Source organism: Protopterus annectens, chromosome 3.part0 (assembly GCF_019279795.1).
Source record: "Protopterus annectens isolate FY-2018-M chromosome 3.part0, PAN1.0, whole genome shotgun sequence".
Taxonomy (NCBI): Eukaryota; Metazoa; Chordata; order Ceratodontiformes; family Protopteridae; genus Protopterus; species Protopterus annectens.
Window position 1 is genome coordinate 1126246798 of NC_056731.1, and position 13564 is coordinate 1126260361.

At 47.5% G+C, this 13564-nt stretch overlaps 1 protein-coding gene across 2 annotated transcripts in view; it reads left to right on the forward strand.

Moving 5' to 3' along the window:
• The window catches only part of NPC1 (NPC intracellular cholesterol transporter 1), a 1151083-nt gene that overhangs the window by 226176 nt on the left and 911343 nt on the right, over window positions 1-13564 (forward strand). The gene's annotated exons all lie outside the window — the stretch shown is intronic.

Genomic DNA, 13564 nt, shown 5'->3' on the forward strand with positions numbered 1-13564 from the left:
ACCAAAGACATTATTGAGGCGGCTACTTGGACCTCCGTGCATACATTTGCCAAGCATTATAATTTGCCTCTATATTCCAGATCCCGAGCAGGGTTTGCCACTGCTGTACTGCAAGGGATCCTAAACACACCATAATCTACTTTTATCCTCCTCCCCTAGTTGGCTATGGTATTCTACCCATGTTATGACTGCAGATGCATCCATGAAGGACATAGTACAGTTTTGTACCTACCATAAATGTAGATGTCCGAACTGGATAGCATCTGCAGTCAGGATTACCCTCCCTCCTTCCCTCTGTGGTACTCCTAGGGTGTTTACCCTCCTAATAGCTAGCTGTTGGGGAGTCTTTATGGTGTATTTGTTTGTATATATGTACATATATGCTTATTGTTGTGTTTACCTCTATCTATTTGGAAACATTGGCATCTATCCAAATTTTAGCCTGCAAGAGGGCTACTGGCATCTGGGGCAAGAAACACTGAGGAAAATGGCGTCGGCTGATGCTTTTATACCCGAAGACCAACAGAGATGACGTCGGATGGAGTGCGACATCAGCCGAAGCCGGACCCGGACTTTGGAATCCGGCCGACTGCAGGGCTGCCTGACGACAGGACAACCCACTTGTTATGACTGCAGATGCTATCCAGTTCGGACATCTACATTTATGGTAGGTACAAAACTGTACTTTTTTCCTGATCCTGTCTCCCATGGTCATACAGTAGCCTGGACAAGCAGAACTCCCACAGTGCTGCAGAGGACAATAGATATTCTGCATATGCACCAACTCCAGCTGCAGCATGATGCTTGTCCCTGACCCTCTTGCTGCTTAGCTGTAACACCCAGCCTCTGAGCATCTGTATTGCAGCAGACTAGATTTGTGAGATGGTGTTAGCAGCTAAGTCTCACTCTCTCCTACTGTTTATTCCAGTACCTAGACTGTGGGTTGATCAGGGTTCATTTGAGTTATAGTCAGGGCTTTATCTGTGTACTGCATGCAACCAGCTTTAAAAAAATCCTGGAGAACGGAGATCGTCCTGCAATAAACTGACACGAGTAGGACTTCAGATATGAAATACAGACATGCCTATCATCACTGGTTCTTTAAGCTGGTAGTCAAGACTTAATGGGAAGTAAGCTATGTGGCTCTCTGTATTGTTCCATAACTGTAGTTGGGTCATTTTGCACCCTGAGCAGTCCCAGAGTGGCACCTGTATCAACCGAAGATTGAGGACCTGAAAAAATCTGGGGGGGGGGGCTGATAACTATAGCAAAGAGCAAATAAATGAAGGTATTCATTTAAGCAGCCATTATCTGTTCTCTGCTATCGCACCTAGTCAACAATGTCAGTCAAGCCCCCCCTAACAACTTATGACTGGTGAAGTCACCTCCTACATCCTACCTTAGATACAGTCATAGCCAGCCTTAGGCATAGGCCAACTAGGCGTCCGCCTAGGGCGCCGGTCTAGCAGGGGTGCTTTTCCAGTATTTATTTGGTGCGAGTAGACCAGGATGGGAGCACCAGGTGGTGTGGTGGGGGGCGCCATGGAGATCTTTTGCCTAGGGCACCAATTGACCTAAGGCCGCTCCTAGATACAGTACCATATTTTCACATAATACACTTGTAAACTTGTTTTAAAAAGTTACATGGGGGTTGAAGTTAGTCGTATGTATTATAAAAGTCATAGTTTTATTAAAATTTTGGTTGCCATTGATCTGTGCAGTGAAGTAGTAGGACTGTATGATAAACTGTTCTCCCCCAATACAGATCTGCATATATTTAAAATGGCATTATTAGTTTAAGCTGATTGTGTAAGTTAGTGCTTGAAGTACTTATCCTGCTTCCTTGACACATAGAAAAATAAAGCTGATAGACCAATGTTACCATTTGCCCCCCTTGCCTGGAAGAAAAGTTTTGCTAAAAAAAATTCTGGCATCTTGACCAGGATGACCATCAGCAGATAGTCAATAAATCTCTCTCTTTTTAAACACCTTTGTTGAATTCTCACTTAAGACACAGGGAAACATACATTTATGTACAAGAAAAACCATGTTCAGAGTTGCTAACATTATATACCTCATGCTTTCATACAGTTGTTGTCAATCCAACATTAAATTGCTCAATTCCTGTCTTTTCTTAAACTTCACTCCTCCGCCAAAATGTATATTGTTCTCACAGTTTTGTTCTCTGTAATTTGCTTGTACCCTTTTCTCCAGATTCCACTTCCAGTTCTTTTATCTCTGTTACAATATTCACTCCTTCAAGTATGTTTGGTTTGGAATTTGATTTCCATTTCCTAGTAATTGCTTTTTTGCCAGCCACCAGAATTAAACGTAACAGAACCTTACTATATCTAGGCAATTCAGATCCTGTATGCCAGCTCGAAAATCATTTCTCTAGTTACACTCATTTGTTCACCCAGTATTTGTGACTGAGTACTCTGTAGGGATTTTTTTTTTTAAGTCTGCCAACTCATTACAGACCCCAAACATATGTTCCCAGTTACCTCATTCTTCACCATCACAACTCCAACATTTGGCATCTAAATGAGGAAAAATTCTTTGTAGTCTGCTTTGGATATAAACGTGCCTATGCAAACACTTCCAAGCAAAAATCCTAAAAATACCTCTCTGTCTTGGACATATTGACTTGTATTCAGTGATTCCACCAGGGACGACAGGCTTGGGACGGTGTCCTGTTCGTTTGAAGAAGATGGAACTTATCAGTTCAGGTATAAAAGTTATGTACTTGCCATATTGGTAGACTGTGATCATTCAGACCTATCTTCTGCATACTATCCCTCCCCTGGCATTGGGTGGACATGATCTAAGAGCTCTTTTGATGTTTGGTGCATGATTTCTGATGTCCTTCAAGAATGCAACTGCAGTCATAACATATGGGTTGTCCTGCCTCAGGCAGCCCTCGGTCGGCCGGATTCCAAAGTCTGGGTCCGACGTCGGCTGATGTCTCATTTCTCTCCGACGTCAGAGCGGCTGGAGTATATAAGCATCAGCCGACACCATTTTCTTCAGTCTTTCTTGCCGGTGCCAAGCAGAAGCAGTTCGCAAGTGCCGGTCGGTCAGCTCCTGTATTCTTCGAATCCGAAGTCATCAAAAAAGCTAAGTACCCCGTTGGGGACCATTTCTTGCCTCAGCCGATGTCAGAAATTACTGAAAAAGTTAACAATTGTCTGTCTTGTGGTAAACAAATACCTCATAAGGATTTCCACTCTTACTGTCTTCCTTGCCTTGGCCCAGACCACGACGTCTCGGCCTGTGTCGCCTGTGCTCGCTTCAATAAGCGCACTCTCAGGCGCCGGGCGGAGTTCGCTGAAGACTTTTTCGACGATAAATTTGCTTATACAATGCCGTCGGAACTTCCGACATCGCAGACTCCTAAGAAACGAAAAGACTGGGACCGACATCCTCGACCCGTGTCTTTCACTGACTCCACGCCAAAACCTACCTGGAGTGCTCCGGTTCCCCCTGAGACGGTTATTTCACCGCTCCGAACCGAAGACACCGCATTACCGATACCGGAGGCCACACCGACGCCAGTTATAGATTTTCCTCCGGATACTGAAACAGAGGAAATGCCCGAGACCATTGCTGTAGATAAGGTCACTCCTGCACGTGGAGCTGCTAGGCCTCCTATGGCCATGTCTATTAAGGCCTACACACGTGCTAAGGCAGCCAGCAAGACCAAGCACCTTACTGCTAAAGCCTTACCTCAGCCTACTCCTGAAACACAAATCATGACTATGGCCGCAGACTTAATTTCCATGATTAGAGGTTCACAGGCCCATCCTGAGAGAGGATCCCAGCCGCCTCCTGATAAGAGGCCCCGGGTTGAACCCTTTGACCCTATCCCTTCAGATGAAGATTCTGAGGACTCTGTTCACTCTGATGGCCAGGAAGAGCTCTTCCAGACCTATGAGGACTCTGATGCAGAGGATTCCATCCCCTCGGCCTCCCCTCCTGAGGATATTTCTTTTGGGGAAGTTCTGCATACCATGAGGGAACATTTTAAGTGGCAAGGCCAGGAATATTCTGATTCCAGAAAGCGCTTTCGAACCTTCCTTAAAAAGCCCCAACACAGGCCTCTGGCTATTCCTCCTGTGCTTGATGTTTTGGATGACCTATACTCTGACTCCAGTGTTACCCCGGATACCCTTCCTCCTGCTCCAGCCAAGCCAGACAGATATTATAGGGTCCCAGAAACACATTCTCATTTCTTTAGGGCCCATGCTGTTGATTTAGAAACTATTACTCAGGGACCTAAAGGGGTTTCAGCATCCACCTCCAAAAATCCTTTGCCTTCCAACAGGGAAGCTAGGTCATTAGAGAGATGGAGGAAAAAGGTCTACACCTCCACTACTTTATCTATGAGAGCTCTGAATTGCCTCTTTCATATGTTTCAATATCAGGATTACCTGTTAGATGATTTACAGAAAACATTGGCCTCTCCTGAACCTTTAGACAGGAAGTCTTTGCAGGAAGCTGTACATAATTCTCAGCAAGTCAGCAATCACTTTCTGCAGTGTGGATATGATGCATTGGAAGCTTCATGTAGGGCAGCTATGACAGGGGCGGTTATTCGTAGACATGCATGGTTAAAAGAACAACCTCTACCAGATCATGTTAAGGCAAAACTTCTTGATGCACCCTTGGAAAAGAACAAGCTTTTTGGTGCTAATGCTAAAGATGTGTTAAAGTCCATCGAGGAAAAAGCAAAATCAGTTCAGACGGTCAAAGATTTCCTCCAGGTTCAGCCACCCAGATTCAGCAGGAATTGGCCTTCTAAAAACTGGTCCTTTCCTAATCCTGAAAGATTTCAAAGGGGTAAAAACAGGCGTGGCCGAGGAAGAGGACAATACAAAGGTTCTTACAGGGGACGACAATGGCAACCAGCAAACCAAATAAGTGACACAGGGGTCTCCCCTGCCCCACAGGGACAATCTCAATGACTTTCCTCTACTTCCGCTGACCAAGGAGCAAATAGAAGCTCCCTTGGGTGGAAAATTATCTCTGTTTTCAGACAATTGGCACAGATTGACAAAGGACAAATGGATTTTGGACATTATAGACCAAGGTTACAGGTTCCACTTTCATACCTTACCAAGAAAACAAGGCATGCCAAACCTACCACAAAACCAGAGGGCAGAGGCTATCAAGCAAATTTCTCTGCTTGCTCAGATCAAAGCAATAGAAAGAGTTCCACAACAAGAACAAGGCCAGGGGTTTTACTCAAGACTGTTCCAAGAAAAGAAACTCAATGGAGACCAATACTGGATTTGTCCGCATTAAACACTTTTCTCATAGTACCAAAGTTCAAAATGCTGACTCTACAGCAACTCCTTCCCATGCTGGGCAAGGTGTCTTGGCTGATTACTCTGGACCTCAAGGAGGCATACCTGCATGTCCCCATCAGACACAGCTGCAGAAGATACCTCAGATTTCTTGCAGGGCCAGAGCATTATCAATTCTCAGCATTGCCATTTGGCTTATCTACTGTGCCCAGAGTATTCACAAAATGCCTGGCTTCAGTAATTGCTCATTGCAGGCTCCAGGGGATCCAAATTTACCCGTACCTGGACGACTGCCTCATACAAGTGGACGACAAATTGATTTTGACAAAAAACTTGAACTATGTCATACAATTGCTACAGGCTCTGGGATACACAGTCAACTTCCAAAAGTCAAGACTTCAGCCATCCCAGCAAATAACCTTCTTAGGAGCCAATCTAGACACAGACTCTCAAATGGCTTACCTGACAGAAGACAAGCAAGAGAAGTTAACTCATTATTTCAAAGGTTTGGCAAAACTCACCCAGATGACTGCAAGGAGATTCCTACAGGCCCTGGGTTACATGGCATCCTGCATTCTCCTGGTTCCATTAGCAAGACTACACATGAGAAAGCTTCAATACCACCTAAAAAGCCTATGGTCTCAGCACAGCAACAGCCTAGAGACAACCATACCGCTCATTCCATGCCTACAAAAGGAATTCCTGTGGTGGGCCTCGGTAAGCCAGGCAAACACAGGTATGTCATTCAAAAAACCTCAGATAACTCAGACCATGACCACAGACGCCTCAGACCTTGGATGGGGGGCGTACATGGAGGGCAGATGTATACAAGGACAATGGTCTCCAAAGGAAACACGTCTGCATATAAACCAAAAGGAAATGCTGGCAGTAATGCATGCCATCGAGGCCTTTCGACAACAATTTCAGCAAGGCCATCTACTGATACGGACAGACAACACCACTGTGATGTGGTACATAAACAAGCAAGGGGGCACCCATTCTTACCCCCTTTGCAGACTGACAATGAATCTTTGGGGAAAATCACCGAGCCTAAACATACAGTTGCAATCCCAGTTTGTTCCAGGCAAAGACAATGTGCTGGCGGACAGCCTAAGCAGGAATTTCATAGATCCACACGAGTGGAGGTTACATCCGAAAATCTTCACACAACTCACCTCGACATGGGGCAGGCCAGAAGTAGACCTATTTGTCTCCCACCTCAACCATCATCTACAAAAATTCTGTTCAAGGACATATCGTCCACAAGCTTGAAAATAGATGCTCTTTCATTCAACTGGAACTTCCTAAAAATCTATGCATTCCCACCTCTGCCACTGATGGCCACAGTATTACTAAAGATCAAAGCAGAGAGGCCCAAGGGGATCCTAATAGCTCCAGACTGGCCAAGACAACACTGGTATCCACTACTATGGAGCATATGTCACAACAAAAAGTGGACCCTTCCCCAATGGCCCCTACTTTTGACTCAACACAACTTCAAAACAGTGCATCCAAACCTTCAGATGCTGCAGCTAACAGCCTGGGAGATCCCATGAATAGCCTCAATCTATCTCTCTCCAAGGAAGTTCAGCGGATATTAACAGAAGCTCGAAGACCATCCACCAGAAAGGTTTACTTAGCAAAATGGAAGAGATTCAGCATTTGGAATACCAGCAAGGGACATGATGCATCATTATTGAACATCCCACTCATCCTGGAATATTTGACAGATATGCTACAGAATGGACTCTCATATTCTTCCATAAAGATACATGCTTCAGCTATTTCAGCTCGATATAACACTGATCCGCCTGTGTTTTCACATCCTTTGTTAAGGCAATTCCTCAGGGGAATCAAGAACATTAAGCCACCAAGAAAGGCTCCAGTGCCAACTTGGGACCTCAACTTTGTCCTAGAAAAACTGACTCTACCTCCCTTTGAGCCAGCAGCTTCAGTGGACTTAAAATTTCTCTCATGGAAGACAGCTTTCCTGTTGGCAATTACCTCAGCAAGAAGGGTTTCGGAACCAACCCTACTTTTATGCCAAAGGTGGTATCTAGGGTTTCTTTAAATCAAGCTATTCACCTGCCTACTTTCTTCCCCAATCCTGAGAGCAAAGGGGAAAGAATGTTGCATACCTTGGACATTCACAGACAACTTCGCTACTACCTGGACAGAACCAAGACCAGTAGGAAGTCTGATCAGCTTTTTGTAGCTTACGCCCCTGGAGTACAAGGAAAGGCAATTTCCAAACAGACTATTTCAAAATGGATTGGACATTGCATCAGATTTTGTTATTCCTTCCATGGGAAGAATGTTCCAGCCAATGTCAGACCACACTCCACCAGAGCTACAGCCACCTCTACAGCATTCTTAAGAGGGGTGCCTACAAAAGACATTCTAGAAGCTGCTACATGGAGCTCCGTGCATACATTCTCCAAACACTACAATCTCCCTTTATACTCCAGATCCAGAGCAGGCTTTGCTTCGGCAGTCCTGCAGGGTTTGGTTGCCACACCATCTCTTTCCTAGAGCATTCCTCCTCCCCCAGCTAAGCTATGGTATTCAACCCATATGTTATGACTGCAGTTGCATTCTTGAAGGACATAGTACAGTTTTGTACCTACCATAAATGTAGATGTCCGATAATATGCAACTGCAGTCGGATTTTCCCTCCCTCCATACCCCTCTATGCCTTGGGTCCACTCCTATCCCCGTTTCTCTTAGCTGGGGATATCTGTTATGGTGTATCTGTTTATTGCTTACTTATTTGTCTGGAATCCTGTTTTTGTCTTCCAATTTGATTACAGCCTTCCTTGGAGGGCACCTGGCATCTGGGGCAAGAAACACTGAAGAAAATGGCGTTGGCTGATGCTTATATACTCCAGCCGCTCTGACGTCGGAGAGAAATGCGACATCAGCCGATGTCGGACCCAGACTTTGGAATCCGGCCGACCGAGGGCTGCCTGAGGCAGGACAACTCATATGTTATGACTGCAGTTGCATATCTATCGGACATCTACATTTATGGTAGGTACAAAACTGTACTTTTTGTAGCTCCTGTGCTTGGCTTTTGAGTGACACCAGAGATCTGGAGAGGGAAATTGAGAGGGAGAGAGAGTCCTAAGTAGGAGGAGTTAGAGCCTGGGAAAGTTTCAAATGCTGAACTGCCTAATTCCTACTGGCCTTAGTCCTACTGGCTTGAAGAAGATTGACCGCAATCATTCAGATCTGTCATTATAGTAAGTACATAACTTTTGTAATGAAGTAGAGCATGGTGTAACATTTTAGATTTACACCAGATAAGTAATATCAGATTGATTTGAGGATCACTGTGAAGTCTATAAGTAGCTGAATATATTTGAAGAGGATAGAGACAAAGAAAGAAAGCCGTGCAACAATTGCAATCATACAATAGGCATGTAGAGCAAAGCAAACTTTCTAGAGTTAGAATTGTTTAAAAAATGGATGTCATCTTCATTACAAAGGCAGACGTATTTTGTAAGAAAGTAGTTTCACCCATGTCATCTGTTCATCTCAGAAAAGAGCAGTTTGTAAAGCATTTAAGTAGATTTAATAGAGCATGTATTTCTGAAGTTGTCATTGTTGGGCAGGGCAGACTTTTCTTACACAGAAATATAAGCAAGTTGATGAGTTACATAACAGGCACATGCATTTTGGGGTTTGACTGATGCTGAATGATTATAGGTTCATAGGTTGGTACTAGGCTATCAGCCCTAAGGCCTATACAAGCCTAGCCAAAACAATTCCCTGGCTATTTCTTCCCACACTATTTACTTCCCTGGACCCTTGTCTAGCAGGGCGACTGATGTGATCCCTGAGGTGAATTTCCTTTCTTCCATCCAGTCATCAAGGTTCCTTTTGAAAAGGGCCAAAGAGGTGCTCTGCTTGACATGTATGGGCAATCTATTCCAGAGTCTGGGGAGTCTCTGGGTCAGGAACCTATCTCTCCAGCATGTTTTGTTTATTGTGATGACAAGGTTTAGATCCCTGGAGCGTGTGGCTCTGAGGGATTGGGATTTCTTTTAAGTGTAGCATGTCCAACAGCTCTAGGTTTGACATGGCCTTGTATGTTAAGCAGAGATTGCCTCGGAGTAGACAATATGCGACGGAGTATAGCTGGCGTTTAAGGCGGTCAGCATAGGGCATCTGCTTTAGGCCTGTGATTCCTTTAGTGAGGTATTTCTGCGGCCTTTCCAGTTGTAGCAGATGTCTTGAGAGGTACATACCAAATGGGGCATTGTATTCTATAGTGGGTCTAATGAGGGGTGAGTACAGTGGGACAATGACCTCCGTTTTTCTGGTTGAAAAGCCCTTAGTGATGAGGTGTGCCACATAGGAAGATTTCCTGACTGTTGCGGCGATGTGGTTATTGAAGGTGAGACCACTGTCCACCTGTGTCCCTAAGTCTCTTATCACACTTTTGGTGTTTAGTGTACTGCCATCTTTGTGGTAATTCATGGATACATGTTTTTTCCCAAAGGGAACCTGTGGGTTATGGATCTGATATCGGATCCGAGCCGGCAACTTGTTTCAAGCTAATGGAGCCGAGCTCCTAGCTCCTCCCTTCACCCATAATCCTCTGCTAACCCTCCATGACCCCAGATCTAGTTTGCCGCGCTTGTGATGGCTGGATCCTTTTTGAGCTCTACAGATAAGTGGGAAAAAGTTAACTTCTAAGTATTTTTCGTCAGGAATTTCTTTTTTAGTTTAAATTAATACTTGTAAAGTGTGTCTGAGTTAGGTTCCTTATTTTTTAATTAATACCCTCCCTTCGCTGGTCGCTAGTGTGTGAGTGTTTGTTGAGTGTCTTTTGAGGCCTGTGTGTGTGTGTAGTTTTTCTTTTTCTTTTTTAGTTTAAAAAAAAAAAAAAAAAAAAAAAAAGGAATGGCTGAGGCTCCAAAAGCCATATTTTCTAAATGTACCGAGTGTGGCCATAAGCTCTCCCCGGCTGATGGCCACACTCGGTCTCGTGCCTTGGGGTTGAACACCTCACCTCGGGCTGTACTATCTGTGCAGCGTTCAACCCCAGGGCACTGAAAGAACGGAGGTCGAAGCTGGTCCTGGCGGGACTTCTACCCCCGGATTCAGCTTGCCTCCGCTACCTCTGCTGCTCCCGTGGCTCCATCACAGCCTGTGGTGGTTGCCACTCCTGCCCCCCTGCCTATGACTGGGACTCAAACTCCCACTAAAGTGTCGGAGGACAGGGAGGCAAGGAGGGGGAAACAGAGGGAGAAGCACCACAAGCGGCGGGCCGAGACCTCCGTTTCGGCCCCGCCAGCTAAGCGGGCTTCTCCCTCCACTGCTTCTAGGTCTCCTCCTCCTCGGCTCCGATCCCCTTCTTTCTCCCCGGGGCCCGAGGAGGAGGAGACCCGATCTCAGTCGAGGTCATCGAGGCGGCATTCCAGGCCTGCCTCGGTGGCCTCTTCGAGATCCACTTTCAGCTTATCAGATGCAGACTTGGACCGGATGATGCGAAGGTTCATCCAGGCCCAGCTGCAGATGGGAGTGCTCTTGCCTCCCCCCCCCCTTTTTTCCACCCAATTGCTCCTTCTCCGACCCACTACCCGGGTTTGGAGCGCTCGGAGCCGAGCAGCCTTGGAGCCGGGGGTGGGTCGGCGCCGACAGTACTTGGGACTTCGGATCCGACCCTACCCTCGAGCCTGTCGGATCCGACCTCTCGGAGCCGTGGTCTGAGCTTCAGATCCGGGGGATTCAGTGTGCCTTCTGCTTCGTCCAGGTCGGAGCACACTGGTCTCTCGGATCCGATGGTCTCGGCGCCGGCTCCGATCCCTTCATCGGATCCGAGTGGGAGCCGACTTTCGGATCCATTGGAGAGTGGCTCTCCCTCTGCATTCGATGTTGTGGAGAGTTCTCTGTTGAGAGCATCCAGACCCCCGGTCCTTGCATCGACTCCTCCCTGCACTCCCTCTCTGCTGGGCCAGGCTTCCATCACCCGGCCAAAGGGACAGCCTGCTTCGATGTCACAGATAGTTCCATTGGAACAAGATGTTGCTGGCGAGGCCTCCTCGGACAGTTCCCCCGAGGAAGCTCCCCGCAAACATAAGTGCAAAAGGAGGCACGTGGACTCCCCTGAGTCCTTAACCGAGGACACTGACTTGGAGGAAGGGGAAGGCTCCCCAAGATCACCCCCTGAGGATGTCTCCTTTGGAGACATCATGGAGATGCTGAGAATCAGAGGTGGGTGGTCTGCCCCCCAAGTCTTCCTCTGACTAGTCCATGTTTCTGGAGGCATTCGAGGCAGGCCCGTCTACCTCCTGGGTGTCCCCTCCAGCCGACCCCCTGGTGGACCTCATTACCACCAGGGCATGGAAGGATCCGGACACCGTGGAGCCAGTACCGAAGCGACCGGATAGGATTCTTAGCCCCCCCTCAGACCGGTCACATTGGAGTAAGGGCCTCCCTGTAGATGCCATGTTGACGGCGGCGACTACAAAGAGGGAATTGGCTCAGGAGAGTCCCTCAGCCCATCCACCGAGCAGAGAGTCCCGTTTGATGGATTGCTTAGGGAAGTGAGTCTTTAGTTCAGCGACCTTCTCAGTAAGGTCTCTGAACTATATGGCACATGTCATCAGGATGCAGCGGGATCTTATCAAAGAATACGCTGCATCCCCCCCTGAGTCCATGTCTGAGGAGGATAAACAATTGTACTCCACCCGAATGGCCACTCTGAGATCTATTTCAAACACCTCTATGCGGCTGTTGTCCCATGCCACAGAGGGAGCCACTAGGGCTAGCGGAGCAGGCCTAGTCATGAGACGTCAGGCCTGGCTCCGTCATTGCGACTTTACGGAGCCCTTTAAAGCGTCCTTCGCGAACTCCCCCTTTGATGGTCCTGCCCTTTTTGGCAAAACAGTTCGCGAGATGCTTGTCCAGAGTGAGAAGGACAGGAAGACGTCTGCCGTCTGAGTCCGCTTCTCTGCTCCCCAGCAGTCCTTTTCAAGGAACCAAAAGGGTCAGAAGAAGATGTGGTTCTGGAAATCGCAACATTCCCAACCAGCTCCAGACAACCAGTCCTACCGTGGCAGAGGTGGACAGGGAGGACGTCTCCCCAACGGCAGAGGGGCTTCGAGAAATTTTGGGTCCAGAGAACCTTTCTCTGAGCGGCCCGCGCAGCAGCCCTGAGGGGTTGCCCGGCTGCTCCACTCTGGAGGCAGTCGGGGGGGGGGGGAGTTTTTCGAAACATCTAGCGGCATGGGAGTCCATCACAACAGACTGCTGGGTGCTTCGCATCATATCCAGAGGGTACAAAATACCAATTCTTCATGTCCCCCGATCCAAGAACCTCCCCGATGTACCACCCAATCACAGGGAGGCCGCAGCCGCAGAAATACAGCAGCTGCCAAGAAAGAGCCATCCAGCCCGTCCCCCAAGACCAGCTCGGATTAGGGTTCTACTCCAGGTTCTTTTTCGTGCCAAAAAAGACGGGGGATCTGAGACCGATCCTAGACCTTTCCCGCTTGAACCTGTCAGTAACCAAGGAAAAATTCCGAATGGTCACTCTTCAATCTATCCTCCCCCCTTTTGAGGGAGAATGATTGGATGTGCTCTATAGACCTCAAGGATGCGTATTACCACATCTTAATGGACAAACGATCCAGGAGGTTCCTTCGCTTCTGGCTGGGAGCCTGTCACTACCAGTTCAGGGTCCTTCCCTTTGGCCTCACCACAGCCCCCAGGGTGTTCACCAAAGTGTTAGCAGTGATTGCGGCCCACCTGAGACTTCAGGGAATTCAGGTCTTCCCGTACCTGGACGACTGGCTCCTGACCGCACCAACAAGGCATCTACTTTGCTCGGCCAGAGACTTCTTTCTCCATCTAGCCCCACAACTAGGCATTACTATCAATGTCGGCAAATCTCTACTGGCTCAAACACAGATCATAGAATTCATAGGTGCCAGAATAAACACCAGAGATTTGCGAGCCTTCCTAACTGCCGAGAGAATCAGAAATCTACAACTTCATGTGCGGGCTATCCTTCATTCAGAGGCTTCACCAGTGGAATTGATCCTAAGGGCACTAGGCTCCATGGCGGCAGCGATTACACTCCTTCCATGTGCCCGTTTGAACATGCGAGTCCTGCAATGGACTCTTAGTGCAGTGGTCCTTCCTATCCCTTCCTCTCCACCATCCCATTGCTATCAGCAAGGCTTGCAGAAGGGCGCTACTATGGTGGCTCCAAGCATCGAACTTCCATACGGGCCATCCCTTCTGCA